This window comes from Pseudorca crassidens, chromosome 10 (genome assembly GCF_039906515.1).
Source record: "Pseudorca crassidens isolate mPseCra1 chromosome 10, mPseCra1.hap1, whole genome shotgun sequence".
In the NCBI taxonomy this organism is placed as follows: domain Eukaryota; kingdom Metazoa; phylum Chordata; class Mammalia; order Artiodactyla; family Delphinidae; genus Pseudorca; species Pseudorca crassidens.
In genome coordinates, this window is record NC_090305.1 from 56,286,262 (window position 1) to 56,307,069 (window position 20,808).

The following is a 20,808-nucleotide window of genomic DNA, read 5'->3' on the forward strand; positions in this document are numbered from 1 at the left end:
ACCACTGGCATACAACTCTCAGAACCAGGACAAGAAAGAAGGCCAAGGTGACTAGAGTTAATAATAACAGTTTCATTTAAAGGTTTTCTAAAGTCAAACATCTGAGCATCCTCCAGAACCCAAGATGTGATGGAGAGAATTTTTTTTCCCTCCCAAATATCAAAACTGTGAACTTGATCGAGGTTAACACATCCCACAAATCAATGCCTTAAAACCAGATATCTTCTGCTAAGTATGAAAGTGGGTGCATTTCAGTGTTCATCTTTCCCTCTTCCAAATCCCCTTCCCTTCATCCTTCCTGTCATACAGTCCCTGCTGTTCCCCTGATCCCCCACTGCAAGCTCGCTCTTTACAGGACTGCAGCACTGAAGCAGCACAGTTTTAAAGCAGAATTTAGGACCTGGTACAGAGGAAGGGATCCAGCAAACTCTGCAGAGAGAATCTAATTAGGTAGATGGGATTTGAGGAGCTGGAGTTTTTCTAGGACACCTGGCTCACCCTTCTGTGTAATGGAAGTTGTCAGTGGCCCTTTGCTGGCAGCTGAGGCATCAGGACGTGGGTGTCACTTCTCATCTGAATTAAATGCTGCCTCCAGCATGACATTTCAGGCAAACAGGAACTGCTCAGTGCTCAGGCACTGGGACCTTTACCTGAGGTTCTTTTTAACTAAGAGCCACTGTGATTTTTGCAGAGGGAGAGAGCTGTCAGCTCAGGATAAGGGAGAACTTCCTAAAACTCAGAACTGCCTCAGACAGACAGACCGTTTGGTTGAGTAGTGGGATATCCACTACTGGCCAAATTCAGCAGAGAGGTGGCTTGCTGGATAGATGAAAGGAGGGTCCACCTCAGAGCCATAGGACTTACTAAGTTACAGCTTTCAGCCTCAGTCTCACACCCATAAAATGGTGGATATTATATTCATTCATTCACATATTCAAAAAATATTTATTTATTGGAAATCCACTGTATGCCAGGCATTCTTCTAGGGATGGGAATAGAATGATTAACAAAAGAGGCGAAGCGCTTCTCCTCATGGAGTGTGCGTATTAATGAAGAAAGGCAGAAAGCCAGCCTAACTGGCCGTCGTGTGGTACTATTGGTATAAGGGGAGAGAGAATGATGGTGGGAATGCTGCCAAACCCACAGAATTAAATAAAATTGAATGATTTTTTAAATTTTCATTTTATATTGGAGTATGGTTGATTAACAGTGTTGTGTTAGTTTCAGGTGTACAGCAGAGTGATTCCGTCATGCATATACATGTATCTATTCTTTTTCAAATTCTTTTCCCATTTAGGTTATTACAGAATATTGAACAGTGTTCCCTATGGTATACAGTAGGTCCTTGTTGGTTAAAAACTGAATGATATTAATGAAAATAAATGAGATAATAATGACTAATATTTATTAAGCATGTCTGGGTTCCTGGCACTATGCAAAGCACCATACCTTAAATAAACCACCTATTGATAAGAACTAATAGTCTCACTTTACAGGCACTGCAGCTGAGACTTTGAATAGCTGTGTAACTTGTCAAGTAAACCTAGATAGTTAGTGGTGAAGCTGGTAATGGAATTCAGGTATGAGCACCGGGCTTATAGGAGGTACCTACTTAATTACGTTTCTGTTGATGAAATGTTGTTAATATTCATATGCTATTGAGCTATTATGAAGGTTATATGAAGTTAAAATTTTATATGTTTAACAAATATTGCCTGTGGTGTAAAGCTAGAGGCTATGGTGCTTGCAAGGAAACATAGGACACTGTCTTTGCCTTGCTCTAGCTTTCTGTCTAGTTTGGGGAGTTCTGCCTCAGGAAAAAATAGCTTAAAGCAGCACGTGACTCCGGCATATAATAGTTCTAGACAGCAGAAGTCTATTGGCAGTAGGAGATAAAAGGAGGAAGGTAGCGATGGGGTTTCTTGTGGTCAGGAAAGATATCTGGGTTTGGGTGAGGTCTTGAGAATGATACATATGCAAAGGAGTGGTGGGAAGGAGAGATTAAAACAGATGGGATGGCTCCTTTGAAAAAATTAATGAAGCTTTAGAAGAAAAAAAAACAAACTGGAAACAGCCCAAATGTCCATCAACAGGACAATGGCTAAACAAATGGTAGTATATTTGCCCAGTGGGATATTATTCAGTGATAAAAATGAATAAACTACTGACACGCAACAACATTGATGAATCTCCAGTGCATTATGATGAGTAAAAGAAGCCAGACACAAAGGGTATGAACTGTATGAGTCCATCTGCATGAAATTCAAAATGAGGCAAGCTAATCTATGGGGACACAAGTTAGCAAAGTGATTCACTCTTGAGCTGTGGAGGGGATTAATTGGAAATGGGAATTAAAGAACGTTTTGGGATAATGGAAGTGCTCTACATCTTGAACTGGGTGATAGCGACATAGGTGTATGCATGTATAAATGTCATTGAGTTTCACATCTCAGATGGTGCATTTTACTGTACATAAGTTAAATCTTAATAAATCAAACACAATAGAGGAAAAACAAAAGATGAGAGTGGGAATACTCTAGAGAGCAGAGATTGGCTCATTCCACCAAGACAGAGATCTACAAAAAGCATTTTGGAAAAAAAAAAATGTTTGGAGTCAGTTTCCAGAAGGCTATGAGTAAAAAAAGTACAGGAATTATGATTTATTCTATGAACAATAAATATCCTCTGGAGGTTTTGAGTAGGAAGCTAATAAATGATTTTGTTAAAAACGTAAATTTCTAGGTCACACCTAGAAACACCCAACAAAGGTGTTGGTTGGGGCCTGGAAATTTTCATCTCTTAGCAGTTCCTAGGTGATGCTGATACTTCAGATCTGGAGACCACATGTTAAGGACTCTAACTTTAGTCTGCTTCTCAGTCACCTATGGGGTGCAGGTTGAAAGAAAGCCTAAGAGAGAGCAAGTTGTTGAGGATTTGTAAATGGTGGAGTTAGAGGCTCCGGAGACAATGAGCCTGGAGCCAAGTTGTGTTTTGAAAGAAGCCATATGGAGGCTACAAGAGAGGAGGGCTGGGCCAGAGGGAAGCCATCCAAGGAGTAGACTTCCGTTGTAATTTAGGAGAGGGATGAGCAGAGTCTAAACCAGAGTGATATCCAAGGGGAAGGATAGGAAGAGATTAATTCACAGTGATTCAGGAGTTAGAATTAGACGATCTGGGATTGCGTATTAGGAATAAAGGTGAGAGGGGAGTCTTAGATGTCTCAGAATTTCTAATTTGGTAATAAGGTGAGTGATAGTGTCATTTGGATCGTGAAACAGGGTAAGGGAATTATAAGAAGCTTAGTCAGGATGTGTGTGAGTACCACAAAGGGGTGGTGTCATGGGCAGCTCCAAGTTCCTGCACAAGGACCAGAGATCCACCGGAACTGATAGCAATGATACCTGGAGGCTTATGACCTCAAGCTGAGAATGATTCCGCCAGAACTGAGACCAAATAGGAAGGTCAGGGAGGAAGGTTTTAAAAGTGGGGTTGATTTTATTTTCAAAGTACATAGTTTTCTGTAAGGATTTTTAGAAAATTTTGGAAGTTAAGTAAATAAATAATAGCAAGGTCTGGGGCAGCTAGAAAAAAGTGATAAATAGGCAACTGTGTCAGCGGCAGCTAAAAATTCACAAGGATAAAATAACAGAGTCATGAATAAGTCAGAAGCACACACACGTACGTACATATGAGATAAAAACAGAGAAGAAAGAAAGCCTGGGTTCTTTAAATAGTCTTAGCTTATATCTCAGATAAATAGTAGCAGGTTTAAATATAAATATGAATACATGTATGTGTAAATAGATTAAAAACCTGAAAAGAAATATGTTAATACATGAACAGTGAATCTGGGTGTTAGGTTTATGGGCTATAGTTATTTTTTCATATAAACCTGGATTTTCTCAATTTTCTATGATCAACATGCTATACTTTTAAAATGTGAGAAAAAGTTATTTAATTTTTTTTTTAATTTGTATTTGAATAATGGAAGAGGAAAAGCATGATAGAATTCTCTAGAGAAAGGATTAGAGTTTGGCTTTCTGGTTCTCTTCTCTCTGCATCCCAAGACAGATCTTGGCAGTCCCACAAAGAAACGTCTGGATCTCTCATCGCTCAGTGATTGGCAGGCCGTAACCCCCTGAATGCTGCAACCTCACAGGCAATTTGATCCATTCTCCCTGGGAAGCCTCGGGCTAGGAGGCAATATTTAGAGTAACACAACATTGAAATCAATCTGAAATACCAAGAAAAATGGTTAGTGATGCATAACCGCCTCAGCCACTGCTCAACCCACCTGCAGCCGCTGGGAGACCAGGACAGAGAGTGGGTCTCTGGCAGATTCCCTCGGGAGCTGTGGGCCTGCCTCACCAGCCTCCCTGACCCTCACCCCAGGACTCCTGGCAACAAATGGCCCAGGGCAACACTCATGGAAGCCGTTAATAAACATAGAAAATTTAAACAAGAAGCAAAACATATACCATTGCTCCTTACTAAGAAGTAAAACAGGTCTGACTTTAAGATCCACTCCTTATATGAGACAGAACATTCATGGGAAAAGGAAAGAAAATATAGATTTTGCTCCATTTCCCACTGATCTTGTGTTTTTCTTTTCATCCATCCCTTTGCTTGTCAGTTTGTTCTCATTCTGTGGCTCTGTGATCTCAGAAATGCAAACATTGGGGTTCAAAGTTATAGGGAATGCCTTCCCTTAGTGATTCATGTTTTCTGCCTTCCTTCTCTTTGGAAAGACTCAAGTTAGCCTGACTCTTGGGAACCACAGGTCAATTGCTACCTACAAATATGCACATACTAATCCTCTCCTTTCCTCTCTGTCTTCCATAATCTCTCAAAAATGACCCACAGAACATTTCTAAACCTTTACTCATCTGCATTGAATAATTCTCACTAAGGTCAACACAGAAATCACTTTCAGCCTCTATTTAAACTCTTGTTTCTTTTCTTTTTTTTTTGCGGTAGGCGGGCCTCTCACTGTTGTGGCCTCTCCCATTGCAGAGCACAGGCTCCGGACGCGCAGGCCCAGTGGCCATGGCCTACCGGCCCAGCCGCTCTGCGGCATGTGGGATCCTCCCGGACCGGGGCACGAACCCGTGTCCCCTGCATCGGCAGGCGGACTCTCAACCACTGCGCCACCAGGGAAGCCCTAAACTCTTGTTTCTTTATATTGCACATTTCATAGAGAGCATGCAGTGGCCCACTTCTATCTTTCCTTCAACACTATCATCATAGCTGTGAAGTGGCTGTGATCACACAACAATGGGAAATTGATGAGGGAAGTTTCTTGTCTGTTGCTCTACAAATATAACATCTTTCTAAATCTCTTTGGGGCTCAAGATTGGTTTTTTTATCATAACAGGTTCTCTGTCATTGGGTAACCTTGAAGGGGAGGGTGTTATTACCAGAAGGAAAAGAGAGCTATTATATGTAGCCTTTGGTAGTGGAGGAACACTGCTCTTCCAAATCACAGAGCAACAGGAAGGGAGCCCAGGGAATAAACGTTACTTAACCTCTCCTTCGTCCTCCATCTAATCTCTAAGTAGTACTGCCCACTGGCCTAAACCAGGATCTGGATGGATTGCACTGCATGTTTGTACTCACACACATGAAAGTGTAGATCTATCTATATAATTTTATTTTTGTAAATATGATTATATTATATATTTTTCTGCAACTTGCTTTCTCCTCTTAATAGTATATATAAGCAAAATATCCAAGATCTCCACTGAAACGAAATGGGACTGGAGCAGTAAATACTGATAATCAGTTTGTGAGCAAAGGTTTATTTCTATAATATTACAAGAGTCAACCATTAGATCATTCCCTCTGTTAGGGCTATGCTTTGTCCAGTGTTATAAAATCAGATACATAAATGAAGGTTTTAAAGTATCTTAAATCACAAGAAAGTTGCAAAATATAGTTATTCTGCAACAAACACCATTTTCCCAGGTGAAATAAAGAAAGGGGAACTTTTCTGTCTAAAAAGGTCATTAGTTAATTCCATAAGCACTTTACTGAAAACAAGGAAAAATATGTATTTCTGAGCTGACTTACATAACTAAGCAATTTCTGAAGAGGCTGTTGGAGGAGATCATGGAGAGGAGAAGACCGCTGGTTGACCCAAGAGGGGACTTGGGTCATCAGAGTGTCCTCACCCCTCCCTCCATCCTTGGAAGGTATATTCGGCCCACCCCAGTTCTTGTGGTTTTTTGAGGACACAGCCTTGAGAGAGTTACTTGTTGTTGACTGAACCCCATACTCCTCTTGGGGCTGCCCAAGCCCAGCCTCCTAAGTGAGTTCCTATGCTTGTTAAAAATGCCGCCTACTTAGCTGGAGTGGCCTCTTTCTTAGGTCCCTCCCTACCCTCTGTGTATGGGGCTGGTTTCAGATTCCACCCTGGGAATTCCTGAGTTTTCGAACCAGTGAGGCTACTTGAGGTGGTCAAGGAAGTTACCTTTATTTAACCAAGAGTAATTTGAAAACGGGTCATGATTTTAAATGTTTTGCGGGGAGAGTGAGGAATCACATTCTAAATATTTTATATCTTTTCTTATGTTCCACCTCAATATCTTATCTTAATATCACAGTGTTTTTTTTTTTGTTTCTGTTTTTTGTTTTTCTGGGGTTTTTTTGGCGATGCCATCTTAGTTCCCCTACCAAGGATTGAACCTGGGCCCTTGGCAATGAAACAGCTGAGTCCTAACCACTGGACTGCCAGGGAATTTCCAGTATCACCATAGTTTAAATGACTGGAGATTATTCCATATCAGCTCTACACCATAAATTGATTCATCACTAACATACAGAAGGGGATTTACACTAGTTCCAGTTTCTAAACTGTATCAAACATCCTTTTAAAAATTACACTGTATCAATATAGAAATATACAGAGAAAAATGCATAAAAATGTATATGAAGTTCAGTATATTATTATTAACTAAATAGTCCAAGGAATAGAATATGGAGAATCGGAAAGCTGTCCTCACATTCCCTCCCAAACATTCCTCTCTCTCTTCTCCAAAGTTTACAAGTACCATGGTTTCTAATACTGCATATTAGTTTTTCTATTTTTAAATTCCCATAAGTAGAATGATCCTGTAAGTAATCTTTTAAGTTTGTGTTATGTGGCTCATAACGTTGGATTCATGTATCTTTTAACATGTACTTGTGGTTTTAACATTTTTATTGTTGTATAGTGTTCCATTGATTTATCGTTTAGAATGAGTGTATATTTGGTTACTAGTTTGTGGCTATTATAATTAATAACACTATAAGTATTCTTACATGCACTAGTGTATTTCCGCTAGACATTGCCAGATTATACGTCATGTTCAAATTTAGTTGATAATGCCACCATGTTTTCCAAAATGTTTGAAGCAAATTCTCAGTATTGAAAAGGATGCTGTTGGTCCACGTTCTCATCAAACTTAAATTATCAAAACTTTTATTTTTAGACATTTTGGTGAAAGTGAAGTGATATCTCATTATTGATTTATTTTCCACTTTACTGATACTAATATAAGTTCATATAGTTACTGCCCATTTGGTGAAGTACCTTTTTAAATTTCTTGTAAATTTTTATTAGATTGTCTTATTGATTGTAATTGATTTTAAGTTAAGCTTTTTTACTGACTTGAAAGTATTCCTTATATATCTTGAAAGGAGCCCTTTTTTGTGTATGTATACTGCAAATATATTTTTTCACTTTGTGGCTTACTTTTTTTTTTTTTGGCCGTGCCACGCAGCTTGTGGGATCTTAGTTCTCTAACCAGGGCTTGAACCCAGGCCACAGCAGTTAAAGCACTAAGCCCTAACCGCTGGACCCCCAGGGAATTCCTGTGGCTTATTTTTTAATTGTTTTACTGGAATAACATGATGAACAAAAGTTGACAGATAAAGGTAGTCCAATTTTTCTCTGTGGTTGGACTTTTTTAGGTTCATTTAAAACTCTGTTCACATACAAGGTTATGAATATATTGTTCTGTATTATATTCCCCCAAATTTAGTTTTTACTTTTTACATTTAGAGCTAAAATCCACTGGAAATTTATTATTTGTGAGTTATGAAATAGGGACCAAGACTTTTTCTAGCCACATGGATTTTCCAAGCACCATTATTGAAAACTGTCCTTTCCTCCATTGTTCTTGAATACTGCCACTGTCAAAAATCAAGTGGTCATATACTGGGCATATACCCTGAGAAAACCATAATTCAAAAAGATGCATGTACCCCAATGTTCATTGCAGCACTATTTACAATGGCCAGGACATGGAAGCAACCTAAATGTCCATTGACAGATGAATGGATAAAGAAGATGTGGTACATAAATACAATGGAATATTACTCAGCCATAAAAAAGGAATGAAATCGAGTCATTTGTAGTGATGTGGATGGACCTAGAGTCTGTAATACAGGGTGAAGTAAGTCAGAAAGAGAAAAACAAATACCATATATTAACACATATACATGGAATCTAGAAAAATGGTACTGATGAACCTAGTGGCAGGGCAGGAATAGAGACCAGATGTAGAGAATGGAACTGTGGACACAGGGGTGGGAAGGGGAGGCTGGGATGAATTGAGAGAGTCGTATTGACATATATACACTACCATGTATAAAATAGATAGCTAGTGGGAAGCTGCTGTATAGCACAGGGAGCTCAGCTCGGTGCTTTATGATGACCTAGAGGGGTGGGATGGGGAGGGTGGGAGGGAGGCTCAAGAGAGAGGGGATATGTATATACATATAGCTGATTCACTTTGTTGTACAGCAGAAACTAACACAACATTGTAAAGCAATTATAATCCAATAAAGATGTAAAAAAAAAAATCAAATGGTCATATACATGTAAGTCTATTTCTGTACTGTCATTCTGTTCACAGGGTCTATTTTCCTACCTGCTGCTAATAATACAATGTCTTTAATTACTGTAAGTGTATAAGACATCTTGCATATACTTTCACTTTCTTTTTTGTTCACTTGTCCAATAGACCAAAAATGAATAAAAATGGTGTGGGTGGGTATGGAAACCTTTTTTTTCTCTGATATTAAAAGAAATATTTTATACAATGTCCATTACATCTAAAGTTTCTCTTCATAATTGTCATTTTTTAAATATACTTTATCAGTTTCCTTCTATTTCTAGCTTCCTAAGAGCTTTCTATCATAAATGGATGTTGACTTTTGTAACACTTTTTCTGCATCTCTTGAGTAGTCATATAATATTTTTCATTTATTTTGCTAATATAGAAACTTACCTTGACATATTTTTGGATGCTAAACCAAACTTTCATCCCTGAAATATTTTTAAAGTGGTCATGATGTATCCCCAGATAAGATATAAATATGGATAAGGATATAGATATAAGTTAATATACAATTTTTTTGGCTACCAGTAGCTAATGTTTTTAGTATTCTTTGAATCTGTGTTTACAAAAGAAAATTTTCCTTTTCATTAATGCCTTTGAAAGCTTTGGTAATCAAGTTCATGAAGACCTCATACAAATATCTGAAAAATATTTCTTACTTGTCTCTCTACTGGAAGTGCATCCATTAGATTGGTTTTTGCTTCTTCCTTATATATTTAGTAAAATTAACTAGTGAAATCACCAGTACCAGGCATATTTTGTGGGAAGCTTTTTTTTTTAATCACAGATTAATTTTCTTTACTAATCAGAAGACTATTATATTTTTCATCAGCTTTTATATTCACTTTAATAAATTGCACTTTTCCATGAATTAGTTCATTTCATCTAATCTTTACTCATTATTTTGTGCTCTTCTTATCTTCTTGAACATATCATGCTGATCTGTAATAGTTGTTTTATTAGTACTTATATTCTGCTTCTATACTCTCAGTCATTTCTGGGTCTGTTTCTACTGACTGAAGTTTTGCCCTAGGTATGGGCATATATTGCTGCTTTTTTGTGCCCAGTAGTTTGTTACTGAGTTCTGGCCATTCTAAATTTCATATTTTTGGGGGTGTTGGAATTCACTGTATTCCTTTAAATACTGTTGAACTTTGTTCTGGGGCAGTATATTCATTTCCAGACTTCTTTCAAGCTTTGTTATGGTGAGTCCAGCCTTTATCCTAGGGCTAATTTAAGCCCACTATTAATCAGTTATCTTCTGAAGACACTACCCAATGCCATGTATCGTGATATTTTTCCACTCATAGTATATTTGTCACAACTAAGGAATCAAAGTTGGTATATTACTGTTAAGTAAACTCCACACTTCATTTGAGTTTCGCAAGTTTTCTACTCAGTATCCATCTGCTGTTCCAGGATCCCATTCAGGAGACCACACTGTACTTAGTCATTATATTTCCTTGGGCTCCTCTAGACTAGTGACAGCTTTTGATCACTATGACAGTTTTGAAGACTACTAGTTATTTTATATTTATATTTTTAGAATATTCCTTATTTTGGGTTTGTCTGATGGTTTTCTCAAGGTGGAATAGGGGTTCTGGGCTTTGGGGAGGGGGATAACTGAGTTAGAGAGCCATTCTCATCACATCACATCAAGAGTACATCCTACTGACCTGACTTACCAATGATGATGTTAACTTTGATCAAATGACCAAGGAGATGCTTGCCATGTTTCTCCACTGTAAAGTTACTTTTCCACCCCTTTCCACCCTGTGCTTTTTTGAAGCAAGTCACAAAGCCCAGCCCACAGTTAAGGACAAAAGGAGTACATTAAGATGGAGGGGGTAGTACATACATAAAGTATTTGGAAGTTTGATTTTAGGATTGTTTCTCTTCCTTTCACCATATATAGTGATTTTTAAAAATTTTATTTTATTGAAGTATAGTTGATTTACAATGTTGTGTTAACTTCTGCTGTACAGTAAAGTGATTCAGTTATAGGTATATCTATATTCTTTTTCATATTATTTTCCATTATGGTTTGTTATAGGATATTGAATATAGTTCCCTGTGCTATACAGTAGGACTGTGTTGTTTATCCATCCTTTATATACTATTTTGCATCTGCTAATTCCATACTCCCAATCCATCCCTCCCCCACTCCCCCTCCCGCTTGCCAGCCACAAGTCTGTTCTCTATGTCTGTGAGTCTATTTCTGTTTTGTAGATATGTCCATTGGGGTCATATTTTAGATTCCACATATAAGCAATATCATATGGTATTTGTCTTTCTCTGTCTAACTTACTGCACTTAGTATGATCATCTCCAGCTCCATCCATGTTGCTGCAAATGGCATTATTTCATTCTTTTTTATGGCTGCATAGTATTCCATTGTATATATATATAGATATATAGATATGTAGTGATTTTAGACATGCCTCTGATTATTTGCCATATAAATTTCCTTGGGTTTTATTCTGCTTTGATTATGATGTTTTGCTTCATTGTGTGTTTTGTAATTTTGTATTGCAAGTGCATTGTCAAAGGGATTTCATCTGTGGTGATTATGCATAGCCTGGCATATAAGACACTACTTAGGCTCCACTTCAGAGTCTCTCAGCCTAAACCGCCTGTTATTCTCACTGTTACTATGGTCATCATCTCTCCCTGGGCTCCTACTGACCTCGTGTAGACACAACCCACATCACTTTGCCTCATGATCACACCCGTTGCCTTTTGCCTCTTGCCCAGGGCTTCCCTTTTGATGTCAGGGTTTGGAACCTTAAAAACCTGGCTCAGCAAGCGCTGGGACGTTGGGATCGTTAATGCCTCATGGGGCACATGTTTGACAAATGAAATATCGAAACCAGGAAATGGAGCCATCCCCTTGCTTCTTCTGGAAAGATTGGCGAGATGTAGTTATCTCGTTACTTACAGGACAGTCCCCGAGGCATCAAGAAAGCAGTCACACTTCTCAGGGGCTGACCCCACAGCCCATCCTCAGATTGGCAGCTTTGCTTTGCTCCCAGCCTGACTCCCTTTTCTCTCACTGACCCTAAAACAATAGTAGCCTATAGGTCCTTTGCCACACGCTCTGCTTTCTAAGGAATCCAGGCTAAGGTAACTGCCTTTGCCTGACCCTCCTGAAGTATTACCAACCTAGAACCACCTTTTGTCTAAATGTATTACCTTGGGTTTCTTGGACTATGCAGACATTGCAAATTTCAAACTTAAACCCTTATGAGCAGAGAATTATGTTTATAAATTCTTAGAGTATTTTTTCTTTTCCCTTTTTCAGAATTCACAGCAAAATAGATTTTTTTCCTTTCCTTTATGTCTGAGGTGCCATTAAAAAAATCCTAGTCTATCATATACCACAGGACGATGAGGCATTTTTAGCATCCCAGGCTTATATGGGGATATTAGTATTTGCCTGTCCTTTTCTCCTAACCATATCTGGATGTTAAAACTCTAATTCTCAGTTATTAGGATTTCAGTTACCCCCAAAATAGCGGAAACCTCAGTGCCTACTCTTGTCTGATTTCAGATTCTTCTTCACTTTAGGTCCCTCGATATTTCCCTTATAGAGTCCTGCTATGCATTCTTTAGAGTTCATCCAATTTTTTCTAGGTGTTTTTATTGGTAGTACTTATATGATATAGTGTCTTCCCTATTCCCAAGAACAGAAACCCTGAATATTTGCAATTCTGCCAAGCTTGGAGATCTGTTTTATAAATGCATATCAGCTTGGAAGCAGAAATTCAAGAGGAGAGTTTGCTATAAGCAAACACATGCCTGAGAAATAACATGGAAATAGAGAAGACAGGAAACATAGATACAGACCAAAATAGTATGCATTGCAGTCCAACAACAGTTAGTGTAGGACAGTCATCTCTACATATTTCAGTAAGCCTGAGGGTCATACCAGACCTAAATTGTAACTCATGTTAATAATGTTGACATCAAGGAAATGCAGCGTTTAAAAAAAATATTCACTGTACTGAGGATGGTAACACTATGTAAGGTATATTTAAAAGAATTTCTTCCTGAAATAATTTTAAATGTTACGTTACTTAAAAGAGTGGATAATAATAAGATTAAATTATAATCATTCCCAATTATTGAGCTTCTAATAGGTGTCTGGTACTGGGCGCTGTTTTTTTACCTAATTCTTAACGCATTATCTTAATTCTCACAATAAACCTGCAAGATAACTATTATAAAGGCTTGCTTTGTCATAAGTACGTTAAAGTTACACAATTAGTGAATGGCCAAGACAGAATTACAATTTCTCTGCTATTTCTGTTTTACTGTATTCTTATTCTTTCCCATTCAGGAAAACCTCTTATTCTATAGACATGTTCTAAGAATGTCCCAGATGGCTGAGTCATTATCTATCACGCTTCCTTGCCCAGGAGACCCCCTGACAATTCAGGAAGAGGCAGCCTATACTCAGTGTATCTCTTGACCTCTGTTTATGACTGGTCTCAAGCAGCTTCCCAGGATGGTCAGAGCCTCTACCTGGAGAGGCAGTGATGGAAGTATTTTGCACACATGCCAAATTTGTGGCATTGAAACCAGTGGGGAGACGAATAAGGGGGCCTGGGTAGTGAGTCAAAAATGACAAAAATAGCAACAAACAGGAGGGACAAGTTTTCAAAGATGATAATTCTGTCTGGACAGTTGACAAAGAACAAATGCTCCCTTGCTCCCTGTGGAAATTATCATTTTAAAAAACAGACTGGGGAGCTTTAGATAATTATTTAGTTCTTTTAAATATTTATGAGTTCCAGTGTGCTACATACACTTTAAAAGACAGTTGACAACTGCAGCATATATCATCCTGTTCCCTCTGCGAGCTAAAAATAGTTTTACTTTTTCATGTAAAAACAATACTTTCAGTTTTGGTGTCCACGAAATAAAAGACCATAAAAATACTAATTTACAGGCATGACAGCAAAGAATTTTCTAAGAAATTCTACTTGTAAACTTTCAGGTGAGTCATCTGGTCTGTCTCTTCTGCCTGGGAGAAAGAATGCAGAGGGATCCCATGATTAGTAGCCGGGACAGGGGATGAGGTTTTGAGGGCCTGAGGTTGAGGCAGCCAGTCTCTACCCATGGGGCCCTGGAAGCTTGAGGAACCAGCCCGGCCATTGCCTGGAGGAGTAAACTTAGATTTGCTTCAGAAATGAGAACCAAGCTTGGGATCAAAAAGGCAAAACATTGGCAGGAACAGGAGAAAAAGAATAGAAAGAAAATAGACTGCCAAGATGCAAGTTTTTTTGTTTTTTTTTTGCTGTATGCGGGCCTCTCACTGTTGTGGCCTCTCCCGTTGCGGAGCACAGGCTCCGGACGCGCAGGCTCAGCGGCCATGGCTCATGGGCCCAGCCCCTCCGCGGCACGCAGGATCCTCCCGGACCAGGGCACGAACCCGTGTCCCCTGCATCAGCAGGCGGACTCCCAACCACTGCGCCACCAGGGAAGCCCAAGATGCAAGTTTTGACCATTGTTTCCAATTGGGCTAATGTTTCCACTCCTTTCCTAGGGGGCAGATGCAGGTGTGTAGATGAGTGAGTCTGGCTGATTTAATGGGGCAACTGGACACCTCCCACTCTTTTCTGTGTCTTCCTGGGGTAGAAAGTGTTCATGAATGCTGTCAGTGCCCCATCCACATCCGCTTCGCCAGCAGGAACCCCCTTTCTATAGCTACTGAGACCGCCAACTGTTAGCATCCCACGAGCGCTCCTTTCTCTAAAGTATTACCTTTGCTCTAAAAGGTGCTACCTTACTTTATAAGATACTTCCTCCTTGAGTCAGAACTTGATCAGTGATTGACTGACGTAGGGTGCAAAATGCCAGCCCCTTTGCCTCCATGTGAGCCTGACTCTGCAGTAGTTTGTACTCCAGCGCGCCCAACGGGATCAGGCTGAAGTGCATCTTCCATGGAGACCACATCCTACCCCTGCCCCATTGTGCTACCTTTACTTCTTCACATATTTTACCTAAGTGCACCCTCTCCATAAGTCTTTTGATGAGAGTCACCGTCTCAGGCCCTTCTAGGGCATCCCACTAAGCCAGAAGGATAAGGAGGGCAGTTGTTCTGCCAGCCAAATGGGGAAACCGAATCTGTAACAAGGGGAGTGACACTCCTCACACCATACTGTACAAAGTGCAATCTATTATTTGACTTTTTGCGCAGGAATTATTGGGTGACCCGGAATACAGCAGGAGCTTAGTAAACTGTACCACCCTCCGTGTGTAAAATGCCCTTCTCCTCCTGAACACTCTACTCAGGCTTTAGGACTCAGTTCTCATGTCACTGTCTTGGCAGGTGCTTCCTGCTGGTCCTGACTCCCTCCCGAGCCTGCACTGATCCAGTTTCTTCTCCACTTGAGCTTCCATGGTGGTTTGCATTGCTCTCTGTCATTGACATATCATCATGTACCATGAGGTGAGCGCTAATGTTTGTTGAATGCCCCGTAAATGCCCTAGCTTGCTTCAGACAAAGGGGATGAGGCAAGGCAATGTTCTATACCTGAGGTCGTGTTTCTGAGGGTGGCTGTTTCTTTGCACTTTCTCCTCCCTAGTGAGGGCACCAAACTCCCCATCCACCCTTATTTCACACTGTCTGAGGATGGCAGGAATGCCCAGGGTCAACAGCCATTGCATTAGGTCTGTTTGGAAGTGACGTCTCCAAAGGTCTGTCTCATAGGTGGGTGCAGTGATAGAAGGACACTGGCATTATCCTGGGAATCAGTGTCTCCTTGAACAAGACTAAAGAGGAAGGTAGTTCATCTTCATGAACATCAGGCATCTTTGCTGAATTATGTGCTGAGTCACACCAGCACACAAGCAAGGATGTTATCCCATCGTGGAGCTGGCTGTAAAATTGCTAGGGTGCCATGTTGTCTTGGTAACACACCACAGAGAAGCTTCCAGGCCTAAGAAGGCCTGAGTCAGGGGTAGGTCTGCTACAGCGGGGCTAGACGAGCACACTGCAGAGGTAGAGCCAGCTCCTGCAGATTCCAGGGCAGGGAGCTCTGAAGCCGAACGCACAATAACCAGCACACTCCCTTGAGTCCCACTGTGCCCAGGGAGGTCTACACATATTGCAAGACACATGCGAAAGCACATGCAGTGGTGTGTACACATGCAAGAGCGGGAAGCCCTGCCTGCAAGTCCGAGTTGAGACCTGGGGACTACTCAGTACAGCCCCTAGGGGAAGGGACACCATAAAGCTGGCTTTAGGGAGCTTCCTTGACCCATAGGCTGGAGGCCCTGAACCTGTAGCTGCTTCTCCTCCTCACACCAAGGCCTGGAGTCTCAAGCTAAGAAGCCCTCATCCCAAGGTATCTTGAGTTTTAGGTACACGCCCAAAGTCTAGTGGATGGACCAAAAGTGATGAGGAGGCCCATGGTCACCCCAAAAACACCTCCTCAGACAAAGAATAGGGCTTGTTTGTGGGATGGTGCAGACAAACCTGTGAGAAGCCCAAACACACAGAGAGAGGTCAGCCCAAGCCTGAGGAAGTGTTCATCCTCAGCCTCAGTCAGCCGGTGGCTGTCACAGTCCTCCTGCAACTGGCCAAAACCCAGGGACAAGAAGAAGAGTTTGATGAGTGTATGAAAAGCATCTATTATCTGCTAAATTCTTCATTAAGCGAAGTAGTGGTGATACAAAGATGAATGAGACAAAATCTCTTCCTTCCGATGGCCGCACCACAGCTGCAGGTGATCAGATCACAGGCAGATTAGGATGTATTGCATGATATTTAAGTCCCTGCAAGAGGAATCTCAAATATGTCTGGAGCACAGAGGCCTGACTCTATTTCTCAGGTTTATAGAGTTAGAACTAAAGTCAGTCCGAAGCTGGTCCTCGCCCTCCTGTGGAGATGTGTGTGTGGCTTCCTTAGTGCTGAGGCTGCAACAGGATTCAGACTTTCTGACTCCCAGCACAGAGGTGTTTTCTCTACATCACACTTTTTTGTTTTTCCATCAACAGTAAAGGCAGTAATTTTGGTTTCAGAGTCTAAATGAAAGCACTGGGGTTGACCTTTTGGGAAGCTACTATAGACCAAATACTTTTTCCCCAAAGCATCATTTTTCACAACCCTAATTAGAGTTATTTTATAGCAGCCTAATGCCAAAGCACAGATTCCTAATACACTTTTCCTTTATGATCTAGTAATAAACATCTGATGCTTAGTTAAGTTGACAATCTAGTTCCTTCTCTCAAGAGAGAAAACAATAACATTGCATCTGAAAAGCCGTCTCTCTGGTTTGAGAAAAGTTGATTTTTCATATTAGGCGGATGAAAAGCTGAATAACGGAATAAAACCCCAGCTCCTTTTTTTGGAAGCTGGGGGGCTGCCCAATGGAAATGTGCTGTGGTGTTATCTTCTGCCCCAAATCGCTCTTGGAGAAAGAAAGGTTACAGATTTAAAGCAAATCATAGGGACTTCCCTGGAGGTCCAGTGGTTAAGACTTCACCTTCCACTGCAGTGGCTGCGGGTTTGATCCCTGGCCGGGAACTAAGATCCCACATGCCTCGCGACCAAAAAAAAAAAAAAAACCAAAACATAGAACAGAAGTAATATCGTAACAAATTCAAAATTCAAATGGTCCACATAAAAAAAAAAAACACCTTTAAAATAAAAAAAGCAAATCATAGTTATGGCTGACTTCACTTGGAGAGTTGCCCAGGTCAGTGTTTTTTACCCAAAACAAGAAATTATCTGCTGTATCCTTGATGCACTGACCTATTCCTGAGAGAGAGCTCAGGACTAGAAAAGGAGTCACATTATGACTAAAGCAAGAATAAGAACAATATTTAAAACTGATAAGAACAATTCAGCCAAATGGAAGCTGCCTAACACTTTGACACTCACTATCATCATTCAAAGGGTATCCTTTACTTATGTTAATTTAGAAAAATAAACACCGCTTCACGTTGCCCCATATTGTCAAAGCAAATACACAGTAGGAAGCATAATCCATTTACCTCCCTGCATGTTCTTACTACTGAACCAAGCCATTTGAAGAAATTGTTTAGCTCAGCTCAGGGTGACTTTATCAATTGCTGATTCTAACCCTAATACCAACATTTATTAAGCTTCTACACTGGGCCAAGAACTGTGAATGCGAGGAAAGGGGTAACACTCCATTTCTCGGGGTCTTGCAATGTAACCAGAAATTTTTATGATATTTTATATTTATAGAGAGTATTTTATGTTTATCCATCCACTCAACAAATATTTATTAAGCACCTAATTTCTAAAAGCTGGGGATCAATACTGAAACTGAAAGAGACAGTTACTGCCCTATTTCTAATGCAGGAAGTCTGATAAACAAAATAGTTAAATATGTGGTGTGCTAGAAGCTAATAAGTAATAGGAAGAAGGATAAAGGAGTCAAAGAAGGATCCAGAGTACTAAGGATGTGGCTGGGAGTTTTATTCCATATTGAGTGGTCTTAGGAAGACCTCTTTGTTAAAAGACATACGAGAAATCAGAAGAAAAAGAGAAAGTCATGTGACTGTGAGGGAAAAGGTATTGTAGGCAGAGAAAACAAGTGAACAGAAAATGAGGGGAGAGTGTTCTTGATCCAAGAGTCTTGGACCAGCAAGGAAGTGGGTGTGGCTAGAGGGGGATGATGGGAAAAAGGGTGGGCAAGAGTTTATAGAGGCAAAGCTGCCAGATCAAGCCGGGCCTTGCAGCATCATTAAGATCTAGAAAAAGGGTACAGATGAACCAGTTTGCAAGGCAGAAATGGAGACACAGATGTAGAGAACAAACGTATGGACACCAAGGGGTAAAATGGAGGGGGGGAGTTGGGATGAATTGGGAGATTGGGATTGACATATATACACTAATGTGTATAAAATAAATAACTAATAAGAACCTGCTGTATAAATAATAAATAAAATTAAATTTAGAAAAAAGATCTTGGCCATGACTCTGAAGGCTCTGGGAATTATAGGAGGGGGTTCAGCAGAAGAGTGACATGATCTGGCTTAAATCTGAGAAAGAATGCTCTGGATACTTTTGAAGAATAAATGGTAGGGTGACAGATAAGCAGAGAAACCAGATTAAAAACAAACAAACAAACAAAGAAACAAAAAAACAAACTATTGCAGTAATCCAGGCAAGAGACGCTGGTGGCTAGGACCAGCGTGATAACAAGGGGAGAGGCTAGATTTTGGATGTATTTTTAAGATGGAGACAAGAGGATTTATTGATGGATTTGCTATAGGGATTGGCTTCTAGGTGTGGGTATAAATACCATAACTCCCTCGCGTCCTGGCCACAATAATTATACAATGTTTTTGAAGTGATTAAGCTTCCCTTGCTCACTGTAGTAGCTGATGGCACCCTTTATGGGTTTCCTTTCCCTTCATTTCCTCATCTCCCTACCAGTGTTACCTTCACGTCCTAAGTAAATTTTTGCACAATAGTGGTCTCAGTAATTGTTTCTAGAAGAACCTAAAACTAAGACAGCAAATACAATTTAAATGGAGATTAGACCGTCTCTGTTGCCCTTTTATATTAATAGAAGTTCTGTTTTTCGCTGGTGATTGCAGCGTTGACCTGTGTGGTGGTGGAGAATGTGCCAGCTCTAATTTTTAATTTGCACTTCCTGTCACCCAGAAGATGAACGCAGGTCTTGCCTTTCCTGCACACCTTCAGGAAAAGTCACTGATTTGTGTCCCTTTTGTCATCTCATTTCAACAGCAAGGGCTCAGGTCACTGGGCCTGATGGGGGCACAGCTACTGCTAGCAAGGGGCAGTGATAGGCAGTGATACAACTTCACTTTCCTCTTTATTCAGTAGGGAGTACACTAGAGTAAGCAAGGCAACTCTTACCAATTTTTTTTTTTTTTTTTTTTTTAGCTGTATGCGGGCCTCTCACCGCTGTCCAATTTTAATTTAAATTAAAGAGCATTTGTGTCTCTGGCCAAGCTCTTGTAGCCATTCTCTCCGAGTTAATAATGGTGGGTTGGGCAAAAGGGGCTCTGATGTTCTGTGCTCCCCTCTTCTCTGGGTAAAGACCTTCCGTGGTCATTACTGATAATCTCATCTCTCGTAGATGGATCCTATCACTATGAAATGCCTCCATAAGAGAAACACCCTCACAGAGAATGCAGTGAGAGGGTTTCCAAGACCTTAACTACTTAAAGAGGTTTTAAGTAGTTCCATCTTCGGTGGTTAAATAGGCACATGACTGAGAAATAAAGTTTTGAGGAAGGGAATTCACGTTTCTTAAGCACCTACCATAAATCATGTGAAGATTCAGATTCTTTCTTATATTTTGTATTACACAATTGCCCTTAAAATTTACAGATGAACAAATAGATCTCAAAGAGATTAAGTGACTTGCCCAGCACAACAAGTGGTGGGGCCAATATCTGAACAGAACCTGCTCTGATTTCAAAGCCATGATTTCGTAACAACATCATCCTGCTCAAAAGTAGATGGTAAAGAGAAGCAATATCTCAACATGAATTTGTTTCTACTTTCCCAAAAGTGAAGAGATGCTGAGACAAGGTCACAGGGGACTTTGAGCCACATGAGAAGGGATGGAGAGTTTTTGTTTTTCTCAGACTCAGAATGCATTCAGGGAAAGGAACGAGTGTCCTAAAAACTCCAATTAAAGGAGACAACAGAGACCGTCCCTCTGGCAGGGAGCTAAGAGTGACACAGGCAGAAGACATGTGTGACCAGAATCCAAGGAGGATGATGCTATCAGACCTGTTGTCCCCAGACAGCAAGAGGTTTCACAGTTTTCTGGACACAGGAACCATTCCCTGTAGTCCTGGGCATGCAGCCCAGAGGGAGGCTGGTTGGAAAAGACTGTGGCAAACCAGGGAATCTGCTTAACCTCTATACTAGATACTTTACGTAGCATAAAAAACTATTGCAAAATTT

The 20,808-nt window shown here is 40.3% G+C and overlaps 1 long non-coding RNA gene across 1 annotated transcript in view; it reads left to right on the forward strand.

Annotated features, from left to right (window-relative positions):
* The window catches only part of LOC137233079 (uncharacterized), a 107,656-nt gene extending 92,315 nt beyond the window's left edge, over positions 1-15,341 (forward strand). Inside the window, exon 3 of the long non-coding RNA XR_010947284.1 lies at positions 15,217-15,341. This is a non-coding gene — a long non-coding RNA (uncharacterized lncRNA). The remainder of the gene's footprint in view (positions 1-15,216) is intronic.
* The last annotated feature ends 5,467 nt before the right edge of the window (positions 15,342-20,808 follow it).